Source organism: Podarcis melisellensis (genome assembly GCF_964234715.1).
Source record: "Podarcis melisellensis genome assembly, chromosome: 11".
Classification (NCBI taxonomy): Eukaryota; Metazoa; Chordata; class Lepidosauria; order Squamata; family Lacertidae; genus Podarcis; species Podarcis melisellensis.
This window is the reverse complement of record NC_138543.1, coordinates 5,131,549-5,141,012: the sequence shown is the minus strand read 5'-3', so window position 1 is coordinate 5,141,012 and position 9,464 is coordinate 5,131,549. Positions and strand designations below refer to the sequence as shown.

At 43.3% G+C, this 9,464-nt stretch overlaps 1 long non-coding RNA gene across 1 annotated transcript; it reads right to left on the bottom strand.

Moving 5' to 3' along the window:
- Positions 1–7,384: 7,384 nt before the first annotated feature.
- Positions 7,385–9,130, bottom strand: LOC309380728. The gene is made up of 2 exons (XR_014173085.1): positions 8,910–9,130; positions 7,385–7,997 (listed from the first exon to the last, which is right to left on the bottom strand). It is a non-coding gene; the product is annotated as an uncharacterized lncRNA (long non-coding RNA).
- Between the last annotated feature and the right edge of the window lie 334 nt (positions 9,131–9,464).

Below are 9,464 nucleotides of genomic sequence, written 5' to 3'. Positions count from 1 at the left end.
AAATGCATGTAGTGTTTATGACGATGCAATTACTCCCCATGTGTATTACGCACAATGTCTCCATTTTAAGTAATGGCACATACAGTACCAGCAAATTCAGGTCGTGCAGTTAAAGCAGATTTGGCACTCTTATGCCACATACATATTCTGCTGTTACAACTACTTTACAAGTCGTCCCCCTACCAGACCCGGATCAGCCTGACTTTGACAAGGTGGTGGCCTCAGGTACCGTCAGACCATGCCCTCTGACCCAAGGAAGACTTCCAGGCATGGGTGAAGCCAAGGAGGGCAGGGAGGGGCAGCTCCCCACCATCACCACCACGATAATGATCCCATTCAGTGTAAAACAAGTGTGCCTGCTTTCATCTGACAGAGGTAGGATGCTATTCAGTTGCCAACACTCCTTGTCCAGAATAACCTCAGCTCACAGGACTGATTTAAAACTAGGCCCAGATTACTGTTCCTGATTCCTCCATCAAGGGTGATAACATGGGAGGAAGAATAGGGGGCCAGAACACCACAGTAAAATAGATTGCAGACAATGTGCACCCCAGGCCACCTAGCGAATGCTACTGCTGAAGTATACATCTTGATTTGGGCCTCAAAAATCAATACAATCATAACCAAAAAAAGAAAGCATCTCTAGCCCACTGTAGGTACACTTCTTGTCCGTATCCATGTGCAGGCACACAACAGAATGTGAACAAAGAGAACATTGTAAGGCTGCACAGCTCATGTGGAGCAGATACAAGTGGGCACCAGCACCACACACCACGAGTAAAAAGCAAGAATGGTGTTAGTGCTGCACAGGGAGCATGTGCACAATTAAATAGCACTGGTGATCTTTTTTTTTCTTGCCAAGCCAACACTCCTGAGTAGCTATTTCAGCTTTTTAGGAGTACCAGTAAGCACTTGTGAATTATAGGAGGTGGCAGAAAAGATATTACCAGTAGAATAATACCCATGATGATTAAGACTGCAGTTGTAACCCCCACTTACCTGGGAGTAATCCCACTGAATTCAACAGGAGTTACTTCTGAATAGACATAGTTAAAATTGTGCTCCAAGATAAGGCACCAGTGGTCTTCTTTTGCCACTATTGGTGTGTGAGCATTTATATCAGGGAAATGCTCTTGTGCAGGGGTCAGCAATTTTTTTTAGCAGGGGGCCAGTCCACTGCCCCTCAGACCTTGTGGGGGGCTGGACTATATTGGGGGGGGGGGAGAATGAATTTCTAAGCCCCACAAATAACCCAGAGATGCAGTTTAAATAAAAGGACACATTCTGTTCATGTAAAAACACCAGGCAGGCCCCACAAATAACCCAGAGATGCATTTTAAATAAAAGGACACATTCTACTCATGTAAAAACACACTCATTCCCAGACCGTCCACGGGCCGGATTTAGAAGGTGATTGGGCTGAATTGGGCCCCTGGGCCTTAGTTTGCCTACCCCTGCTCTTGTGCATACTAGTCATTATTATCACCATTGTGGTTTATTTCTCAATAGTATCCCCAAGTGGAAAGCACACCCCATTGCACACGGCTAAGCACACAGCTACCCTCATACAACTCCCATTCCTTTCTATGTGACTATCCCATAATTTTCTTTTGGATTGTGCCCAGGATCTGGAACAGCCTTTGCAAGTTTCTCCCTTTCATGATCAATCTGGAGTTTCTGTTGTATACACACTTGCATTGCTCTGTTCTACGGACGGTGTTACATAACTAATGGCAGTTTGAAACTGAATTTCAAATGGACACAGAAAATTCTACAGAGCTTAAATACAAGTTCTTCCCCCTCATTGTAGCAAGATAAAATTAGACTTCTGATTCTTCAGTACTGAAATGATGCCTCATGAACAAACCTCTCCTCTGCCAAAGACGCCTTCTCAGCCAGGCATCATATACTTTTAATGTAAGTCATTAACCTGAGAAATCTTTCTAAGCCATGAAACTGAGTTTATCAAGCAAGTACAAAGAAAGCCATCCCACACCGCTGAAAGCCTCCTGCATTATTATCTACCGACTGATCCTAATTACAGTGTCCCACAACTGGGCCTTGGCAAGTCGAGACATACAAAGTAAGCAGTTACTTCATGCAGTACAATAATTGAGGGTGTGTTCTTGAGTCTTCTGTATGAGTAATTAGTAGTTTTGGCAGCGGTAACACTCCCACAGTAAAGGCCTCTTCCCATTAATGCAAACATTAAAAACCTCCAAATGATGCCTTTGAGGAGGCAACTCCCTTCATCACCTAAACATCAGAGGAGTGTTCCCCTCCAGGTATTTCATTAGACATTCTAGAGCCAGCAGGGAGAGTATTCCACCCTTTTGCACTGGAAGACAGGGCAAATCCTTCCCCATATCAGGTAACCCTCGTTTTCCTTATTGAAAATCCATTGGCCAGCATTGGGGGGAAGGGTGTTCATCTTGTACAGGAGAGTGTTCCATTCACAGGTGGCCAGAGTGGTCTCAACTAGGTTACCTTTAGTGATAGCCTCCATTTTTTAGAACATATGAGACTTCTAACATAATGCTACATTGTAAAGCCAGCCAGAAAAGTCAGTCAACCTACTCAGTCCTCCCCAAACCTAATTTACTTTGTGCAGATGGTCTCATTTTGGCTGCATAAAGATTAGAACTTAGAGAACAGAGTTTGCTGTAAGACTTCTAGGAAGTTCAGAAAGCAGCCCGGTGCTGCTTGCAAGCCCTTTTGCAAGCAGCCCTGCGCTGTGCTTTGAAGTACCAACAACCAGGGCTTCAAAGAACAGCATCACCTGATGTTGTAATGACATGAGGTGCTTGGCAGATGAACAGTCTCGCCCACTTGTCAACTTTGATCTGCCATGGTTGAGGAGATAAGGATCTGGCCTGCTGGCCAGAAAAATGTTCCTCACCACTTATGAGTATATAGGATAGGGGAAGTCATAATTTGGCTGAAACTCTGAGGAGTTTAGGGTGGCATTTGCGGCATTCATTCAGGGCACTCGATTTCTAATCTGAGCATCGTTACAGAATTGCCTACAAACATTCCTGCCTTTTCATGACTGACGTTGTTATGAAAATACCACAGAAGGAATTCCAAGTTGCAGAGGGAGAAGCAGTAATTACAAGCCAGATAACTTTTGTAGTAATTAGGCAATTGTTGGGTAGCAGTCCCAGGCAACAACACACATACACCATGCAAAATGTTTGCGAAACAAAAATAAACATGGTGCATGCTCAGATGTGACACCCATTTTCTCTCACTGAACATAGGTAGTAACATCCTGCGAAAACATGGTAGTCATGAACAGGGGTCTGCCGGTGATGTCATGAAGTCACAGTTTAATTATTTAGTTGACATTTTGTAATTCATGACCAGCTATTTATGACATATTAGATAGTAATTTATTTCCGTATTTCAAATCCGCGCCATAAAGGTTAATTTGCTAAATAATAAGCCACCACATCACAATTTTTGAAGTACAAATTATGAAGTCAAGAACTGCAAACTGAGAAGCCACAAATTAATTAATTGGGAATTAAAAGATTGCAAAGTGAAAAGCCAGAATTTGTGATTGCAAATAATAAGCAAACTATTTCAGATGATATTTAACTCTAAAGTCTACATGGGTCCAGGGGGAGGGGAGGGGAGTTGAATGTAGATCTGATCATATGCTGAACTACAGCTGACTCCCACTTACACAGGGGTTATGTTCTGCCCTCTCCCCCCAAGCGAAATTGCATAAAGTGGGAAACGCCCTTAAAATGCCCTCTCTGCCACTGTCTTCAATCCAAACCAAAAATACTCTATCCAAATATGTCCACAGCTAGAACTGAAGCTCTGGGACCTGCAGGAAGTTGGAGGACAAGTGGAAAATTCGTTGCTGCTGCACATCAGCTGTTAGGCGGGGAGGCTGAGCAGCGTAAACAAACCCTCACTGTGCTTCCTCCGCCCTCACTGATGTTCTCTTTGGACTCCAGAGAGGATCTCCTCATGAGCCATGAGGGCTCTCCAGCACTCTTCCACCATTTCCGGGTATGAATTGAATTACGTATTTAATTATTTCCCAGCACCATGTCTATATGTGGTTGTGCACAAGTAGAACACTCATAAGTGAGGTAAATACTGTTTTCCTATTGAAACCTCTGGTACTGAAGTGCTTAACTTTGGCAGAGCTGTAGCTAGGGGGCATCTAACCAGGGTTTCTGCCCCGGGTGATGCCTCCAGAGGGGCGCCACTGAGGCTCCCAGCCTGGAAGAAAGATGAAAAAGTGAGTGGCAGAGGCTGCATGGCTCTCCCCAGTGAAGCAGAAGATAGGATCCCCTGTGGGTTTGCTACTATGTGAGAAAGAAATTATGGAGGGACAGAGGGAGGGGTGGGAAGCTGAGGAAGAGAATCAGTTGGAGTAGAATCTGGGCCATCTTAAGTATATCCAGCGCTGTGGTGCAAAGATCCCTCCGGCGCTGCTCCACCCCCCCACCCCCGTTTCCCAGAGTTGCCGACCTTTTTACAGAGCTGCGGTGCCCAGCCTCCACCTCTTCCCTGGCACCTGTGCCGCGGTGGCCATGGCAGGTGGAGGCTCCAGGCGTGGCACAGCTTCAGCGCGCCATGGCGGAGGCGGGCGAGGGCAGCGAGCTGATGTTGGGAGGCGCTGCGTCCAGCCTCCGCCTCTTCCCTGGTGCCCTCCAGGCCCTGGAGCCCTGCACCACTAGCCTCTATGGGCAAGACGCCCCTAACTAGAATGATCCTTGTGGTCCCTTCCAACTCTACAATTCTATGATTCTATGATCTCTTCAGAACTTTGAATGTGTTTAAATAGCTAAGGTTGATTCATTTTACAGACTATACATGATCTACACACAGGAAAGTAAGGGCTGTGTGAGCATTTTTTTCTGCCAAAGGCAGTTCCCTGGCAAGGGCTGGTCAGTACAGCTGCATTAGGATTGTAATGGAAGGGCACTTTATACTTTAGACGCACAAAAAGCATTTCTTCACCTTACTTGGAATTAAAATTACTCCTTCGTCGCTCTCTCTCCCTTCCTGGCCTTGGGGGAGAGGGTGGGGGACTACGCACAGGGCAGGTGCCGCTTCTCCGCGCTCCTGCCGCTGTTTGCCCCGTACTTCTGGCTGCATACTGTAAGGTCACAAATATAAGCCACACTTTAACTTTTCATGATCGGAATTTGGGGGAAAAGTGAGGTTTATATTCAGGTCAATACAGTAATAATAATAAAATAATAATAATAATAATAATAATAATAATAATAATAATAATAATAATACAACTGTGCATGCTCTATAGTTTTCTACCTCTTTCCCTTGTTTTCATTGAGGAACTGTGAGACAACTTTGAGCTCCTCGGGGAGAAAGTATGAGATATAAATAAAATAAAATAATGATGATGATGATGATAGTTATTTTATATCCTGCCCATCTGACTGGTTGCCCCAGCCACTCTAGGCAGCTCCCAACAAAAACCACAATAAAACATCAAACATTAAAAACTTCCCTATACAGGGCTGCCTTCAGATGTTTTCTAAAAGTCAAAATAATTATATATATTTATATCTTTGCACTGCATTCCACACATTGGGGCTTCAGGTGTAGATGGGAGTCATAGTGTGTCTCTAAGAAAGGAAATCAGAGTGCTGTCTTGTCCAAGAAACCTTTGTCTAATCACAGAGCATTGGAGGCTGCTTGTGCGAGAGTAGCATAGAATCATAGAATCACATAATTAGAGAGTTTGAAGAGGCCCATAGAGGCATCTAGTCCAACCCTGCAATGCACTGCCAACAGGATAAACACACACACACAAACATAGACTCTAGTATAAGCTGCCTTAGGCCAGGACACACACTGTTTGTCCACCAGCACAATACCGTTGGCTCTTGCTGGCATTGGTTCTCCAGGTTCTCTGGCAGAGGGCTTCCATGTCCCATTCCCCCTGGTCCTTTGAAACGGAAGATGCTAGACACTGAACCTCAGACCTTCTGCATGCACAGCAAGGACTTTACCACTGAGATTTCCCAATTCTGCAAAATGAGTCATTTTATTACAGCCATTTTTATCAGCTGTGGTCTCATTTTCAGAAGAGTGAGCCTTTAATAATGAAGAGGAATGTCAGCAATTATACTAAAGTCAGAGCAGTGTGGCTGGAGGTTTTCCATACACACATTCCAGAGAAAGAGCAGCAGCGGTAGCGCCAAAATTTCTGTCTAGGAAGTGACCAGAAGCAGTATTGTTGAACAAATTGCCCGCTAGCTTCCTCTTTTTATACAGGGCCAAACTTTGGAAAGAGGGGAGTGGTTCATTTCTGCAGTGAAATCTACTGGTCCAGCATCAACCTTGTACCTAGAAGATGCACACTGGGGAGAAAGCATCCTTTCATAATCTCAAATGGGGAAGACTTAGCTGTGGTTACTCAATGGCAACTAAGGCACACCACACCGTGCGGAGACCTGCTCTTCTTTAGCACTATCTCACATTTGTCACAGCTGGAACACAAATCAGGAAACAAAGGCTTCACTTTTTCAGCACCTTGAAGGAAGAATCATTTCTAAAGCACAGATCAATATAGATAGCTTGTTCTAGCTAGGGAAGCTTGAGGAACTAATTCTTTGTGAGTTCAGATGCAAAGTCACCTGTATCAGGAAGCTTTTAGGCCTGGTGTCTCATTGTGTTCTTTTATATTCTGTTGGGAGCTAACCAGAGTAATTGGGACAACCCAGTCAAATGGGTGGGGTACAACAATGATGATGATGCCAGTTTCATCTGATACACCACCTGTGGCCAGGAATAATCTAGTCACTGTGGCCCATGCATTGGTAATATTGGAACTGTATTACTGCAGTGTGCTCTGGGTGGGGCTGCCTGTAGGCCTGGCTGCAAGTTCTAGCTAGAGTGACTAGACTGCAGGTAGTCAACAGCAGGCAACACCTGGCTGCCCGTATGCTACTGGGCTTGGTTCCAGGCTCTTGTATTAATATACAAATCCCTGAACCACTTGGGTTCAGGATGCCTTACAGACTACGTTATATCCCAGCTTGATCACTAAGATCATCTGGACGAGTGTTGCTAACTGTCCCCTATGTTTACAGGGGCTTGAATGGTCTCCACTAGAAGTTGGGTATTTAGTGTCACTGGTCCCATGCTGTGTAATGCTCTTCTAGCAAAGATTCAGCAGGCACCTTTGCTTTGATTTGCAGGTGTCTCTTGAAGACCTTTTTATGTCTATGCAACTCTTTGGATTTTTTGTTCAGCCACTGAACCTAAGCATTTTGTACTATTTTTATGGGATTTTATTATCTCTACTGTTTTACATCACCATGTTACATTGAATTTGTGGCACATAGATACTTTTTAAAATAAAACATCTTCCAATATTTTATCAGAAAAATCTTTCAAAGGTTTTGTTTAATTACATATTTAAATGTACAATCTCATGTAGCTGATCTTTCTTTAAAAACAAATAACAGATAAATGCAAAAATATGGCAGAAAGGACATGAATATGGACCATGGACCAGAAATATGGTGATCCATTCATCTTTAGAGCTAGCTGGGCTGCCACTGCATCTCTGTCGGGAATAGGAATCACCTCTGGCTTTTGCAGTCACAGTATGAATTCAGTTGAACTCTGCATCCAAACATAAAACCATTTGAAGCATGTATTAATGGGTGCCTTTGAGCAGGATGCAAACCCATGCAAGGAATTCCCTATGGATTTGAAATGTAATAGAAATCATCCTCCATAGGTCCATACTAATTCACATTTAACTACATGAGAACTAAACAACCTCATTTAGAGGTGAAAATTCATCTGTATTAGTAGTGCAGCTAGAAAACAGAGCAGCAGGAGACCTTGGAAACAAGGCAGTTGAGAAGAACCTGGTGGGAGGATAGAACTCTGAGCACCACCTTGCGGTGAGGGCGCCAGCCAGTATTGAACATACACTGCAAGACCAGCATGTTCATTCAGCTACCATTCCATTTTCACCTTCATGGCATCCACTGTGAAAGAAAAAGTGGGAAATAATTTTGGGATTCAGAGTGTGCATTTCTGTCACTCCAGATGCTGTTGGACTCCAACTCCCATCATCCCTAGGCAACCTGGCCAATGGTTAAGGATATTGAGAGCTGCAATCCCTTTGTCACATCAATTAAGCAAATCTATCTGACCTTTGCAGAATTGGTTTCACCCATATTGTTCTCACCCTGTTGCTTTCTTCTGAAATATATTATCCAGGAGGTAGGAACAGTCAGAGGAAAGTAGGGAGTGAGTCACAAGTTCAAAAAAGAATTGAATTACCATTACGGACCATTTAGCCTTACCAACTAAGATGGAATGGCAGTATATTAAATATTCTATATAACAGTATTGTAATAGTTATTTGGCCATACCCAGATTCTTCAGAAGTGCTCACCCCAACTTAGCAATATAGATCTACATGAGGAAATGAGTCTCTATATGCACAGTCAATGTAGAAACACAGCAGGATGTTCTCTCAAACTGGTAACGACTCAAATGAAGTAAGTTTCTATTGTTTTACCAGGGAAGTATGCCCCAAACTTGTTGGCCACATGACCTGGAAGCTGTACACCGGATCCCTCGGCCAATAAAGCGAGATGAGCGCCGCAACCCCAGAGTTGGTCATGACTGGACCTAATGGTCAGGGGTCCCTTTACCTTTACCTTATGCCCCAAACTGACTCTGTGTAAGGACTGCATTAGTACCACATAAAACCAAGCATCAGAATCAGTTCTAAAATGGGGGTTTTTAAACAAAAGAATGCTTCCCCCTACCCCACCCATTTTTTGCTTTAGCTCTCTAATTCTGAAGCAAGAAGGGGAGAAAACATAAATACACACAGACACCAAACTAGGACAAATGTTCTTTGTAAAAAAGAAAGATATGGAACTTACTTTGAAAGTATAGATAAGATTTCAAACTTCTTTTGCTCACGCCGCTTGCTGCAGATTTCCTGGTTTCTCTTAACAGTGTAAAGACACCATTTCTCTTTTAATCTTCAATTCCATATTGAAGTTGACTTACATGTTATTATGGGTCTGCCAGCTCAGCAAGAAGTTCAAGACACTAGTTAGGAAAATGTTTGTGTATTTTTAAAAAAGTTTTGCTCCTGTTGATAGCTGCATTAGGCGAGAGGGTTTTTTTGTCCTTATTGCTTCCTTTGGTGAGAATATCATATATAAGTAAGAATATACAGTATATATATGTATCTTTGTTATGGAAAAGCTATTCATGAAAGGAGTTTAGCTATGAAGGACTGATTTGAAAAGTGCTTGCTCCACTCTTATTTACTGCTGTGTGCAAAAGGTGGTGTGAATTCCAACTCATCTACATTTTTTCATGTTCTAATGAACCATTTAATGCTTTCTCTATAAATATATTTTTCATATCCCCCAAAATAATTCCCCTGGTTGAAAGGGAAGCATGAAACTGAAGCATGTGCACATACC